This window comes from Cyanistes caeruleus, chromosome 10 (assembly GCF_971803275.1).
Source record: "Cyanistes caeruleus chromosome 10, bCyaCae1.hap1.1, whole genome shotgun sequence".
Classification (NCBI taxonomy): Eukaryota; Metazoa; Chordata; class Aves; order Passeriformes; family Paridae; genus Cyanistes; species Cyanistes caeruleus.
Window position 1 is genome coordinate 913,942 of NC_141710.1, and position 16,003 is coordinate 929,944.

Consider the following 16,003-nt stretch of genomic DNA (forward strand, 5'->3'; position numbering starts at 1 on the left):
GGTCCAGCAGTGGGCTGTGTCCCTTGTGCTGATGTTGATGGGAATTTTGGACTCTAACTTTCTTCTGGATCTTAACTACTCTAGCAAATTATTGGGTACCAAGAGAAAGGTTCAGCCAGAGTGTATTCATTGGGGTGTGTAAAAATAACAGTTTTGTAATGCATACATCCTGAAACACTTTTTGGCTGTTATTATTCAGGCTACATGAAACCCTTAGTTTCTTTGGGCTAAGGCCTTAGTACAAAATGCTTAGTACAAAATGCTTAGTACAAAATGCTGTCCTTATGTAGATGTAGCAGTCTGTAGCAGTGGCTCACAAGCAGAAAAATTCAAGAAAGGATCCTCAGAGGCCCTGCTGCCTCTCTGCCTGCTGCAAAGGCCTGGAATGGGGAATTTTGGCCCATGGTCCTTCCTTCCCTTCTGCAGACCATTCCCATCTCCCTTTGATGGCACATTGGAGAGGGTCAGTGCAGGGCCAGAAGGTTTGGCTTTAGCTCAGTCTGGGGTGAAAATGGGGATCAGCAGTGGTGTGGTGTGGACAGGCTGAACTGGTCCTGTTCCCTCCATGACGGGCAGGGGGTAACAGAGATGCAGAGAGGGAAGGAGATGAGGCAGAAAAGACAGATTACAGATAGCAAGGAAAGCACCTAGGAACTGTGGAGACCACATACAGTAGCTTGGAAGCTGTTTGTCTCTAGCCCAGACGAAGTGACATGTTAAAAGCTTCCCTCCATTGGAAAAGGCAGGGTGAGTAGCCAGCTCTCCTGCTCGAGCCCCCAGTCCAGCCCTAGTTATTCTTCACTAATAGTTTTACCCCCGTGTTGGAGGTGAAGTAAATAGGATTAGAGATAGAAAGCTGTAGGAATAAGGGCCCTGTCATGAGGGTGAGAGTACAGCAGACAGGGATTTCTGTGAGGATCCAGGGTTAACTCTCCACAGACCTGCTTCTGAACTGGTATCCTGCCTCTATCTAAGGGTCTGGCATCAGAACTTCATCTGATATGCTTTTCCTTCTCCCCACAGGCTGCTTCTATTAACAGTAGAAATTAAGAGTTTGTGCATGCCTGAATGGTGATTCACCTCTAGAAAATTTGGTCCCAGAGGTGCATGTAAATTCTTACGGAGGGACAAACCTTTCAGAAGCCATTTGATTGAGCTCTTTCAGGGGGTTCCCAGCTTGTGTTCTTTCCCAGCAGACCTTTTGCACTCCCCATTCTGTAGGAAGGAGTAAATTTTTATTTTTATTTTTACTTTTTGCTGCAAATGTTGCAAGCTTACAGCTGCAAGGACAGTATTGTAGTTCATCTGTGCTATGATTGGAATTTTAAGTTACTCTGTTGGATTTGTGCTTTAATGCCAAAAGCAAATGCATTTAGATAAAGGATGATCTTTGAATCAAACAATAGCATGTAGTAGATATGTTAATTAATATATAACTGATATTTTCTTTAATGAAATTAAGTTCAAATAAATCTTAGCCATTTAAATATATTTAATCAAGTCATACCTCTGCATCTTTTGCAAATCATCCTAGGGATAATAGTCAAAATAGCAAGCAAATTTTGTGCTATGGAATATGATGAAATTTATTGATAATATTAAAACTACTCTATCAAAACTAATTTAGAAGCTTACTTCAGACACTTCATTTAATATGTTAATAAAATAAATTGTGATTGTAAACAGCCTCCTCACAGTGTGAACTACTGAATTAACAACGGGATGCAGAAAGATGTAAGAAGGTAAAAGGATAAAAGCCTACTTGAAAACATTTGAATGTTGTGAGACATTGTCTGGTGAGATTCCCTTTCCTAAGCCAGTTGTAGCTTTTAACCCATTCCTGCTGGTTTTTATTTTTCCTGTTGTAACGAAATTGCAATATTGCAACAAATAACAAAAAGCGTGGTAATCCCGTGGAAGTCCTGCACGGGGGAGGTGTTAATTGAGTGCATTTTTGGCCAAGGAGTAGCACCAGGCCCAGGGAGCCTCGGCCTGGACACGGCCCCGCGGCCTCAGCAGCCACGGCCGCTCTGCAGCGGCCCAGGGGCACCTCCCAACACCCAAAGTCTGGGCTGTGGCCAGCCCCAAACAGCACCCATGGGGCACACGTGGGGCCAGGGGGCTCGGCCACAGAGTCCTCAGGGTGGCAAGAGACCCTGAGGGTCAGCCAGTGGCACTGGAACCCTGGCAGCACCGCCATCACCCCAAAAACACTCGGCAGGGGCCACGGGCACACAGCTCTTCCCCACCTCAGGGACAGTGACCCCACCACCTCCCTGGGCAATTCTTCCAGTGCCTCACGCATCTGTCAGGGAAAAATATCCTCCAATTCTCAATCAGAACCTCTGCTGGTGGCATCAAGGGCCATTTCTTCTCATCCTGAAATGATTCCATGCAGGTACTTTGGGATTATGTCCATGAGGAATGGGTACAGATGGGAGGTGTCGCTCAACAGATATGATGTAAGGGCTGTGATGCACACCATTCTTCCAAAAAATAAATGGAAGCTGAGTTGAAGAAATAGTGGTAGTAAAAAAAAAAAAACAACAAAAACAAAAAAACACCAAACTAGAAAACCCCCATCACAAAATAATCTCCCAGCTGCCTCCTGCAAAAAGAAATAGCAGTAGCAAAGAAGAAAAAGGATCAGAATAATAATAAATATAATAGGTTGAAGAATAATAATAGTAACTAGAATGGGAATAAGATGAAGAATAAAAAATTATAGCAAATATTAAGAGTAGAAAAAAGAATAACAATAAGCATAGCAAGTGAATAAGAACAATTAGATGAAGAATAAGAAGAATATGATCAAGAAGAAGAAGGAAAACTAGAAGTAGTAAATAAGAATAAAAATAGCACTAGGAATAAGAAGAGTAAGACTAGAAGAAAAAGTAAAAGTAACTAAAAAGAAGAAGAAGAGAAAGGATAAGAAGAATAAGGAGACTAAGATGAAGAAAAAGACATAGTAAGTAGAAATTAGAATAATTATATCAAACTAAAATACACATCCACACAACCTCTAGAATCCGTGCATGCAGAGAAGGATCGTAAAAATTATCTACTTATTCAGTCTCTTCTGCTTTTTCTCTGAGACCTCTTTCCTATTTCTGTCTCTCTCTCTCTGCCATTTCTTCTTCAATAAAATCCATGTTCAATGAAATCCATATGTTGTCCTCCTATGGTCTCATTTGCACCTTTATGGAAGCAGAGGAGTCTCTCTGTGATGGCATCCATGGGAGGAGTCCCTTCCAGCCTCAAGCATTCCCAGATTCTGTCAGGAGCTTCCCTGAGAACATGATTTTCTGAACCTGAGAGAGTTTCAAGCTCTCAGGGGCTGATCTGTTCCCAAGGGAAAGTCTTTTGGGAACTTTTTTCACTCTCAGAACATCTGTGTCTCTGTTTTGGGAAACCAAACCTTGTTTTTCACAGCAGTCCTTGAGAGAGAAAAAAGTTCCCAAAAGACTTTCCCTTGGGAACAGATCAGCCCCTGAGAGCTTGAAACTCTCTCAGGTTCAGAAAATCCCTTCCCCTTCCCTTCAGTTCTCCTCTAGACTAAATGCTGTATTTTGGGTTAGGACCAGGCTGTCTGACCCAGCCCCAGCTCTCTTTGAAAGTTATCAGCACCTGGCTGCTCTCAGGGTCTACAGGAGCACAGGGACACAGATAAACCCTGCACCAATCCCTTTACCTAGAGACAAAACTTATTTTCTTCTCCACACTGCAGTTCCTTTCCTGCCACCTGGTTTAGATAAGCTGCTCAAGTTATGCCTGCTTGGATTTGAACAGCTGCTCCCCGAAGATGAAGGGACAAGGCCAAGAATATTTAATGACTTTTTAACTGGAAACACTGTTGGATCATTCATTTCCCTCCCCACAGATTGTGTAAAGCCTCCTCAGTGTTTGAGTCTAACCAACCTTTTAACTGGAAATAGCAACCCTTGGCAGGATTTTCCTGTCCTGGGACCAGTCTCTCCCAGAAGTGTCCACCTGACTTCTAGCCAAAGGTATAAACAGCATATATTAAAGCCAAATTTTGAGTAGGGGAAGATCTGGGTGGAAAATTCAAGACAGCAACCAAACTCTGAGTAGGTTTATACCTACAAAGTGCCTGCCTTCCCTAATACACATTATTTCCTGTCCTGCCTTTGACTAAAGAATGAGTAACACTCATTCTTTACACCAAAAAAATCTGTTTTCTGTTGGTTTTTATAACTGCAACTGTTCTGTCTTTGCAGCTCTCCAAAGTGTTCAGTCTCAGCCAGGACACCTGATTTCTGAAATTCCACCCCATGTACTCACATACCCCAGCCCTTCTCCACAGAGGTGACTCCCACAGGTCCCCCCCAGCCTGTGCTGCTGCCTGGGTTTGTTCCTTCCCAGGAGCAGGACCTGTCTTTGCCTTTCTTGGCATTCCAAATGTTCCTCTCTGCCCATCTCTCCCACCTGTCCAGGCCCCTCTGGAGGGCTGCACAACCCTCAGGAGATCAGCCACTCCTCCAAACCTTTTATCACCACTCAACTCCCTGAGGAGGCTCTGCCTGTCCTGCCCCAGCTCCCTGCTCCCAGCTCCCATCACCTTTCCTATGTTTATCACCATTCCACTTGCTCCATCTTTTCTTACAAGAAAATAAAAAATCCAGGTGGATTAACACCAAATTATGCTGGCATTTTACAGAGAGCATGAAAGACAACAAAACTGGCAATTTTCTAAAGCAAAAGCACTATTACAGTCACAATAACACTTGTCAAGGAAAAATCTGTTCTCTAAACTAAGGAATATATTTTAATATAAAGTCCCATCAGCTCAAGGGGGTACCAATTAATCAAAACAATTCACTTGCAGATTCTTCATAGTCACTTTTTTAAATGGCAATTCTTCTCTTACTTGCTATTCCAGTGTTGGCACAAAGGAGGTTTAAGCTGATTTTCACGCAATCTTAGAATACAAATCATTACTGTAGTTTAAAATAGTTGGGATTGTTTACTCCTCTTGGTTTTACTTACCAATTCAAATACAGAAAAAAATATTAAAAAACAGCACTGCTGCCAAAAAAATGAACACCTCAGAAATGCCAAAGTCACAGTACAAATTCTAAAAACACTGATTTTTAATACAGTATGAGTACAATTAGCAAACTCCAAGTATGTTCTGGATTCACATGCCCATACACACCCCAAGTGTACACCTTAATAAAATTAAATATTCATTAACTGTAAACAGTCCTGGGTATTTTTTATGACGTTGTTGAGTTGCTAATTGAATTTGAAGCACAACAGATGCTTGGTATTCCATCCAAATGCTGCTTTTCCTATATAAATTAGGTATATATATTTGTTTGGATACATAGAAACACTTTTCAGATACCAAAGTAATTAAAAAAATATCAGCCAAATGGTTTCTGCTTCCCCAAACTTAGGAACTCAAGCCATGAGCTAAAATCTTCAGCAATTCCAGATGGGAAACACAACAGAGATGCCACAGTAAACCCCAATTCTGATTAAAACACCTGAGTTTATAATCAAAGCTTTTAAAGAAGTCAAAAAATATTTTTGGGCACAGCTTCTGCACAAAAAATCTCCCATGAGAGTCTGCCAACTACTACAGAGCTACTCAAGGTTTAAATTGTTACTCCAGGCTGTGCCTGGGCCAGCAGGGCAGGGGTCGGAGCTCTGCAGTGAATTCCTGCCACCAGGAGATAAGGGCTGGGAAAAGAAAAAAGAAAACAAACCCAACAAACCCCAAAGCCCCAAAGCCCCACTGGCCAAGTCTCCTGAGAGTCAGAGACCTTGGAAAACGTCACCTTTGTCTCCCCTGGTGCCAAAGTCCTGGTGGGAGATTCAGAATAAGGCATGGGGCGTTATGGAAAAGGCATAGGAATAAGGCATGGGGGGTGTGGAAAAAATAATTCAACAAGCCTAAACCACAAAACTCATCTTGGACTTTGTTTTACAAGTATTTTAGAATTTTGCTCTCAGAAAGTCATTCAAGTTTCATGAAACTTCCATGGAATTTAAGTAAGAATTTTAAGCTGTAGTTTTTAGCTGTCTCCCTATTTAGGCAGAAAACTGCCTTTTGCATTCACTGACTTAATTCTATAGCTATGAGCAAATCCTTCACATGGATAATTTTGGGGTTACTCTAATGTTTGAATCTTCAAAGATGCTGGGTGATACCAAAGTGAAGGAAAGTGAGAGCTGGGTGTGCTCTGCTCTCCCAGCCAGGCAAATCACTCTTGCATCTCCTGCTCCTTTTCTAGGAGAACCACACAATCTCACAGCCAAAAATGGTTTAAATTAACTCAATCACAGCTGTTTGCAAGAAAAGAAAGGCTGGAGTGACCCCAGGCTGTGACACAGCTGCCCTGTGCTCTGCTGGGGGATGCAAACACTACTGGAAGCAGACAGCTTGCTCCTGCCAAGGCCACAGTGCTTGCACAGTGCTCTGCAGGTGTTTCTTTCCTTTGAGTCACACCTGCCCACGCATTCTGCAGCCACAGGAGCACTCTGGAAGCCCAGTCAGGTGCATCTCAGAGTCACCAGTCAAGGCTCTGTTAGTTATTTGTGCCTGTAGACCTGATCCCCCTGGCCTGGTTCATGTCCAACAGGCTGTAGAGCACAGCAGTGAGCCAGATTTGGCTGCCCCTGACATGGTGGCTCCTGAGACTGTGAAGGCATTTCTCTTGATTGTAAATTGTTAATCAGGATAAATGAATATTTTAATTGTGTTTTAATACAACACACAGAAGAATTTTCTAGGGACACAACTGGCTCTTTGTTCCCATACAGAAGTGAAGATGGTGCATTGATTAGCAGCAACATCTTGAGTTGGTGCCTTCAGGCACAAAGAATTCTTTCTTGGGGTTGTTCTCTCAGCTGAGAGATAGCAAAACAGTTTAAATGACCCCAGCACAAAAGCTGAGTTGTACTGTGGTGGTGCCAGGACTCCTGCAAGTGACAAATTAGGGTTAAGCATCTCGCAGGTGGGGATTTGGCGTGATCTAGTGGCTGCTTGCCAGGGATATTGGGCTGCTGAAGGAAAATGCTGCTCCAAAATGTAGTGAGACACTTGCAAGTGGGAAATTTCCTTGACCATTTTTTCTTCAATTCCTTAGTGCCTGCTCAGCCTGTCCCCACAAGCACTGGCACTGCTTCCTGAGCGGCTGCAGCTGGCAGGGTTGAACAAAGTTGCACACAGGTAAATGGTTTGCCAGTTCCCATTGCTTGTCCTGGAGCAAGGCAGGTACACTCAGCTACCTCACACAAGAGTTTTGGCTCAGTCCTGCCCACTGCACCTGCTGGTGTGCCTTGGGTGGATGGTTTTCTCACTTCTTTCTAACCTTTCTGACAGGACTGACTTGCACAAGAGAGGCTCCTAAAGGGGCTCCTTGCTGCTATAGTTCCCACATAGCTCAGTGATTTTGCAGCAAGGTACAAGCTGGGTGTCCAGGTCTGATCACTGCTGTACAAAGCAGAGCAGCTTTTGAGGTGCAAAGGCAGCCCAAGCTGGGGACAGGACACGAGGTGGCTGGGGCTGCTGCAATCTGGGGGTGTGTTTCCACCAGGGAAACTGGCTCCCCTGTGGAGGCACCACACCTATTCCCTGCTGACAGCACAGCTACTCTGCAGAAAGCTATTGCCACATCCCAGGGAGTTAAATTTTCTCCCAGATGGCTTACTAAGTTGTTGTGATATCCTGGGTGATTCCCTTAATATCTTCTGTGACAGAACTACACATTTGCAAACTGTTTGGCAGAAGGTGACATTTGACTCGCTCCCAAAGCTTTTCACAGCACTGTCAGGAGCAGAAGATAGCCCCCCCCCCCAATTTATCCTTGTCAAAAAAATAACTCTGGAACTCATTGACAGACGTGTTGTGCGAGGAGGCACTGCTTTTAGAGTCGCTTTCTAAAATTGAACTCATGCTCAGATTTCCTGAAACAGCATTTCGATGCCTAGTGCTATTCTGGAAAAGCTGTATATCAGCACAGCATTCTGCTGACCATTCAGAACACCCTGTACATCAGAAGAACACATTATGACTGCTTATCTCAAGTCAGAGCACTGCCCGTGGGAATAACTGTGTGATAACAAGCATTCCAAGCTCAAGGTTACGTGCTTACCTGAGGCACAGGGAGGAAGAGTGACATGCACAGACACATTTTAGATCATATCCTGCCTTGGAACCCTGATGATTTTAATAGACCAGACAAAGATCTTTTAAAAAGAGAAGGTATCACACAGTACAAGATACCCAGTGTCAGATGTGTATTCTGTGGCAGGACTGGAAAAAACAACCCCTTAAACTGTCTCAGAAACAACTCTGTTCTCTATGTTTCCATAATATCATTTTTATCAAAAGCCCAGTTCCTGCTCTGGGTCTTGTGTGTGCAGACTGTGGTCCACAGAGTGAGTATGCTGGGCATTACCCATTATCTCCTCAGTCTGCCTTCCTCTTCAACCAGGGAAGCAGTCCCTGGAACAAGAGTTTACCTAATGGATTTAGGCTTGCTGCATCATTTCAGACCTTAACACTGGATGTGGGTTTATTTGTATGGTTTTTTTACCTCTGAAAACTTGGTTTTCCTGTCTGACAGATGTTTTTTCATGTGAAGGGATGAGTAGGAGACAGGCAGAAGCTTAGGCCAGGGAATGCAGCTACATACAATTCCTACATCCAGGTCAGCATAGCTTCTGATACAGAGGTATCTGTGCATGGGTATATCCTTCCCCTAATTAGGGTTTTACAGTTTTACTGGCAGTCTTGAAATAAATCTCTTGGGGATCTGAGTCACTTCAGCTCATTATATTATTTTGTTCTTTTTGCTATTTGTGGCAGTTTGGGGTTTTTCCAGCCATTCTTTACAGAAGGTTGCTGCGAGCTCTGGGTGGATTTTTAAAATGCCTTTGGATATCATGATATAATGAAAAAATATACAAGGGAAGAGTTTCGTCTTGTTGGACCAGAGCTTCCACAATGACAACGGAGGCCTGGTCTGGGGGGCTGTTGCATCTGCTTGTGTGCTGGGAGCTGTATGTGGAGGGGCAGAGATTTAAAAACTTATTTAGATTTATTTAGAAACTTATTTAGATTTGGAAACTTAGCAGCTGATGCTCTTCTGCCTTTGGCATTTTTGTGCTACTGGGGTTCCTTCAGCAAAGGGAACAGAGCCTCCTCCAGGAGGGAGGTTTGTGCTTCCCAGCCATGTTCTCAACTATTCTGGATTCACTTCTTTGGATTTATACTGGGTTAGGATTCTGCTCCACCTGTTACGTCTTCTTTTTAGAGGTGCCACCTCCAGGGATTGAAAATAACAGACAAAATACAGAAGCTGCTAAGCTGTTAAAGCACATCAGGGGTAGAGGGACAGTTGTCAGAGAAGATGTACTGAAACAGGGCCCTTGGAGCACTTATAGCTGAGGTACTCCAGGGGCTTTTGGGAGCTGGTTTTGACCTCCATATGTCAGCTGCTTTGGGAGATTTTTATTGTGCAGTGAAATTAATTTGAGTTTGCTAATTGTGTTTGCAGGAGCTGCTGCACCCTGGCTAAAGGAAAGGCTGCTGAGACATCAAACGTGCACATTGCAACATGCAAATATTGTGTGTGCACAGTCAGTGGTTGCTTTGGGCTTTTATTGGTGAGCCTGGTTCTTACATTTCCATTTGGAAATATTGGAAGGTTCCTCAATATCCTGTGGGTAGGGGATAAAAAAATCTCCCACTGAGTCTCTTAGCAACAGTGTAAATAATTTAGCTTAACTGTATGGCAGCATAAAATACTCTTCACAAATATGTAGTGAGTTTCAAGGGATCCAGCTATTCTTTACCCTCTTCTGCAAAGTATTGCTATACCTTACAAGAAGCCCAGTTGATTTCACAGGGGTTGCTAATAGATTAATACTCAATGCATAAAAAGTGGCATTCATCTTTGAAATTAATTCAGCTTTGATTGTGATCTTCTCTTAATATATTTCAAAAAAATTTAATTGGATAGCATAAGTATTCAATAAACCAGCTAATTTAACCTAATCTTGTGCTGTTCTTATTAATAAAAAAGCAAATTTCAATTTGCAATTAAGTCTCACTGAAAATCTGACTCTTCATTTGAAGAAATGGGATATGTGGAGACAGAGATAAAATAGCCATTTCCTGGTCAAAACCAAATTGCCTCCTGGAGTAGCCTGCTGTCCTTCATCCTTTATACAGAGACCAGGCACTAAACTTCTTTCTTCAGGGCTGATGTTCTAAGCTGAATTACCTCTGTCACAGAACATGTGATAGGAAACAGCACTTGTACTGGAAGGATTGCTGGAATACAGCATGAATGGGGATAGACAGAAATGTACAGGGTTTTTAAAGATCTGGATCAGGTTAATAACTTGAGTGGTCACTTAGGCTCTGGTTGCTTCAGGAATTTGGAAATCTTTCCAGAATGCAAGGACTCAGCCTAAACTGAGCTCCATGTAATGCCTCCATTCACCAAATTACCCACTGAAGTGTCAGGGTTCTCTGTATATGATGAGACTGCAAACCTTGGGAACAGCTCATGGACTTCTGGCTAACCTATATCTGTGCTGTTCTATAATGTGTCTGAGGAACAAAAGCAGTCAGCACATAATGGGACCAAGAGAAATGCACTAGGAATTGCAGATCTGATAAATGTTTTGTAGAGACAGCATAAAACCTGCTCACCAGACACTGACCTTCTTACCACAGTATATGAGCAGTAGATCTTGCACTCTCTGTGGGTGCTGAGTCCAAGCTGAATTGAGACAAACTGATACTGGCCCAGCAAGAAAATTGCTCGCTTGTTCTCTGTAACCGTTTGTCATGGTGTGTGAAGAACATTCTTTTCCATTGCTGCTAATAATATACAGCACAATCTGCAGGGAATGGGCTGGCAGAAACCCCAGCAAGCTGCAGCTGGAAATGATGGTGTGTCAGGCAAAGGCACCCAGTGATGTTGCCAGAGCCCACCTTTGCCCAGGGTGATACATTTGACTGCAGTCAGTCAGGAATTTAGCAAAACACCATCCATGAGTCCTCTGTGGGCTGCACTGGAATCAGCAATGTTCCTGGAAGCTGAAAAATTAATAATTATTTTTCCATGGTTCCTGTTTCATGGTCCTATGGAGTCTTAGTCACAAAGGGCTGTTTTATATAGGAGTCTTTTACAGTTCATTAGATGGTTAAGATGAAGTTACACAACGCCTAAAGTTTAAAAACTGTATAAGATTTGGGAGTGCTGAGAGCAGGAGGTGGCAGTTTGGTGTGAACTCAATAAGGAGCTTGAATGAAATTAGCAAAGACAACATAGTATTGAATTAGCCCGTGAAACTTGTTGCCCAGGGAGCTATAGAAGTTGGGAGCTCTGGAGAGCAGCAATTGATGTGGGTTGTGAAATGTCAGTATTGTGGTGTTAATGTTTTCCAGAAGGCTACTAAGCTATAGACCTGGAATTTTAACAGTTATATGTGATCCAGTGAAAGCAAAAGATTCCTCATCTCCCAGTTGAAATTTCTTGCATTTTCTTCAGAGGATTCCAACAAGGCCTCTTGAAACCTTTAGGTCTAATCTAGCTGGGCAGGGCTGTATCTAATATTCATGCTACATTTTATATTCAACCTGTGAGAAGTTCTTATTTTTCCCAAAAATGTAAGACTTTTTTCATTTCACCTGATTTTTTATTTTTTTCCAACTTTATTGACAGCCTACTGCCGTTACACTGGACTATCTCAAGGCAGTGAACATGAAGTGTACTTTTTCCAGTGTCTGTAAGGATTAGGTCTGGGAGACAAGAAGGCTGTGCAAGCCAAGAGTTTGTTTCAACCTCCCACTAGATTTCATAGTATAAGTTAATATTTTTTTCCCCCCTTTTTTCCATTCAGAAACATTTCTGCATCTCAAAGTTAGGGGAAAATTGAGTCAGTTTTAGTGATGGCTTTAATGGTTTGTCCTGATAGTCTTTGTTTCTTCAGGAGCAAATCGTTAAGTGTCCCTAAGACACTTGTGTTTGCCAGACTGTCTTGTTACTTGCAGTGGCTACTGCTTTTGGATTTTGGAAATGGTAAAAACTACTGCAACTCATACTTTTTTAAGAGAGGACCAATAGGTTTAATAGGTGCTCAGGAAAATATTTTTGTAGGGGTCACATGTGGAAAAATCTTGCAGAAATCACTAAAAAATATTTTAGAATACATTTTAATTTGTTAGTGAGGGTGCTTTGACAAGATATTTGTAGGGATAGGAATGATGGAGCTTGGACATTGTAGCAATGAGAAAGTCTAATATTGTATAAAGTTTGAATTTTGCAGTTATACTTATTTTTCAGTGCATCTATAATCCAAACATATTTTGGGTGGATCTTAGTGGATCAGATTTTGTGGATCTTCTTTCAAGATTCTGGCTCTGGTTTTGGATTCAAAACAGTGCATCAGGGCATTGAACTCTGCTTTTGCAGGACTCTACAATGTGCTTAGAGAGGAGAGTGTCAGGTGACGATTTGTTCTTTTAGGTGCTTAAGGGAGTTTAAAATCATAAAAATTTCCCCTTCAGTGGTGATTTCCCCATCCCAATGAGAACTGTGTGGAAATCTGAGCCCCCCTAGAATTAGCTGTAGTGAAACAGGCTGAGGGTGATGCTTGTGTTTCACACTATATTAGGAGCAGTGATGGTGATGACACAGACTCTCAAGCTTAGTTGCAAAGAGAGCCAGTTTTATTCTTCCAGGTCCTCTTTTATAGACAGTTCTGAGAAGGTCTGAAAAGGTAAAGCTTTCATTGGCCATCAAACCAATACATCACCATCACTGGACAGTGAGGAACAGCACGCCTTGACTGCTTCTTGCAAGGAAACAAGGAGACCACCAACACCTGCAAAGGTTGTTTTCCTTCTCCAAGGACTGTTTGAGTTCCTCCTCACACTTTCTCAGGCCAGTGTGAGAAAGTTACATGACTTCGTTTCACACAGATACTGTGCTACCTGCCTGGTCTCTCACATTCAGCATTCATCCTTGGGAGGTCCAGCAAAGCCATGTGAACTGTGACAACCCTTTCATGGTAGTTCTGCCCTCAGCATCATTGCCCTTTCAGCTTATGTGGAGCTCTGTGATGTGATACTGAAAACACTCATTTTGGGACCAATTTGAGAGCAGCAACTCTCAGTTCCTGGTATTGCAAGAACTCATTCTAATTTGCTTTAAGATGTGCTACTCCTTCTACTAAAGACTCTTACTCTGAATGCTTCTGGCTCAGGACTGTTTGCTGTCAGGCACCCATCTGAGTTTCCTGCAGGGTGCTCGGTGGTCGTGGAGCTTTGCTGTAACAGCCTTGTCAGCACTGACCTGGTGGGGAGAATGTCAAAGCCTCACAAAGACCTCCAGTTATTTCTCCTTGCATTGGTGTCATCCCCTCCTTATTCCTCCTCCATGTTTTCAGAAGAACATGATTGATTTCTCGAGCTCTCAGTTTTTGTGGGGAGTTGCCTGCCAGGCTCCAGATGTGGTTTGCCCCACTGCAGGCAGCTTGGGTTTCTCCAGTTCTCTGCCCTGGAGGGTGGGAACTGCTAGCCTAAAGCTTGCCATTATTTTATTATTTCTTTTATTGCACCATCTTCCTGACCCCCCTTGGGATCACCTCCCTGGGGCGTATCAGCCCTACGGTGGGAGAAGATTCTCCTTCAGGAACAGCCTTTCCAATTCGCACTGTTAACGCTTAATGAGTTCAAGGGATTGACTCTGCTGCAATTATTCCTTGGTGATGTATAACAAGTAGCTGTTCTTACAGGCTTATAAAATGTTCCAGAGCTCCATTAATTTGCCCTTCATTAGCTGTGTAATTTTGCTAATGACCCGAGATATTTAGAGGCATTGTCCTGTGAGAATTATGAGTTTCACTGTGAGGCCTCACAGAAGCTGCACAAGCATCTCCAGCACGTCTTACCACCAGAAATTTGTTCTGCCCTGCTGCATCTAATTGTATTTTTTTACTTTTGAACTGGAGTCATCTCCTATTGATAAATGAATAATTATTTCATATTCAAAATTACACATTTAATGGAAGTTTGCACTGTTAGAGTGTTAAATGATTAAATTTGTTAATTGTGTAATATTATCGGACATAATGATGCATTTAACCATTAACAGTTTTCCACTGCATTGCCTTTTAAATTCTTGTGTAGTGCAATATACATTCTTGTTGCCTTTTTTATCAAGTGTTAATAATAATAATAATAATGGAAAATAAAGGTTAGAGTCTGGAAAGGGAAGTATCCCAACTGTGATAAACTGGAAGAAAAATGACGTGTGTCACTGGAGACCTCAGTTGGTGAGGTGGTGGCTGAGGAGAATATGATATCTGAACTACTCAGAGAAGTGGACTTCTTCATTTTTACAGCATTAAATAGCAAAAAGAGCAGGGGAATTTATAAAGAAATGTTGTGAGGGACAATGGCTGTAGTTCCTACTTTAGTCTGAACATCTCTCAGATGACCTGAAGATTCCTATGGGATTTGATATCCTTCCTGTGATATGAACAGGAGGAGAGCCTGTCTCCTCAAGGGTGCATATACCTACTTTGCCTGGAGAAAGGATTGTTCTCTCTAATTGATGGGGTGTGATGGAGAAAGGACACCGTGTGGCCTGTGTCATCGGGCTGCTGCTTGTGGAGGGATGAGCAGGATGGCTCTGTCTGCCTTGGCCACTGCTGTTTCATGGGAACCTGGCTGTTTTCTCAGCTTTTCTGGAGTGAAGGCAGCAACTGAACCACAGGGGCTGAATAAATACAAAATCATAGAATCATGAGTTGGAAAGGACCTTGAAGATCATTGCTTTCCACTCCCCTGATGTGGGCAGGGACACTTCTCACTATCCCAGGTTGCTCCAAGCCCTATCCAGCCTGGCCTTGAGCACTTCCAGGAATCCAGGGGCAGCCCCAGCTTCTCTGGGCACCTGTGACAGGGCCTGCCCACCCTCCCAGGGAAGAATTTCTTTCTAATAACCCATCCAACCTTCTCTCCATCAATGTGATGACATTTTCCCTTGTCCCATCACTACCTGCCCTTGTAAACAGTCTCTCCATGTTTTTGTCAGTTCCCTTCAGGCCCTGCAAGGCCACCCTGAGCTCACCCCAAAGCTTCTCCTCTCCAGGCTGAACAATCCCAGCTCTCCCAGCCCTTCCTCCCAGCAGAGCTGTTCCATCCCTCTGCTCATCCTGGTGCCCCCTCTGGACTGGCTCCAAAGGGCACTGTCCTCGCTGTGCTGGGCCCCAGGGCTGGATGGAGCTCTGCAGGTGGGGTCCACCCTGGGGACAGCTGTGCCCAGACCCAGCCCCTCCTCTGGAGGTGTGAGGAGCAGGCAGCACAGCTGGAGAGAAATGATGCATTTATGTTCCACAGAAACCCCTCAGTGGACTGGGCTTTCAATTCTTCCCCTGTCTGCAGCTTGTACCCATCAGAAGCTGAGTGGCTTCTGTGTTTTGGGTCCAAGATGAAGGTTTTCAGAAGGGTTACCTTTACTGATATTGAAGTAAATCAGTTTTCATAGATCAAGCAGATCAGGCAACATCATATCACCATTAGACAAAGTTGAAACAATTCCTAAGAAAGCCAGGAAAGCTTCAGAAACTGACTTTAACACTATCTTTCAAGGCAAAGTCGTTTTGCTTCAAGATTATCATCACAATTTAGATGCTGTACATTGTAGTCGGATAAAGAGGGAATTTGGCAGATGAGCTTTTGCCTCTGGAGCCTCCAGATGACTGGAACAAGCTTCCCTTTCAGCTTAAATCAGCAAACAGCATAATCTCCTTTAAGCCTGGGGTTTAAATGGCTGTTTGAAGGAGGATTGTGCAAAATCTATTTCCAGTAATATGGTTACTGGAGCTAAAGAGTGTGTGTTGTTTTCATGAGCTTTTTGGATGGTCCTGTAGTGTGCATTAAATTATTGCAAGAATGATACAGTTGATGGTTTTCACTTAATCTTTAGATATGTGTGCTCTTTGGTAG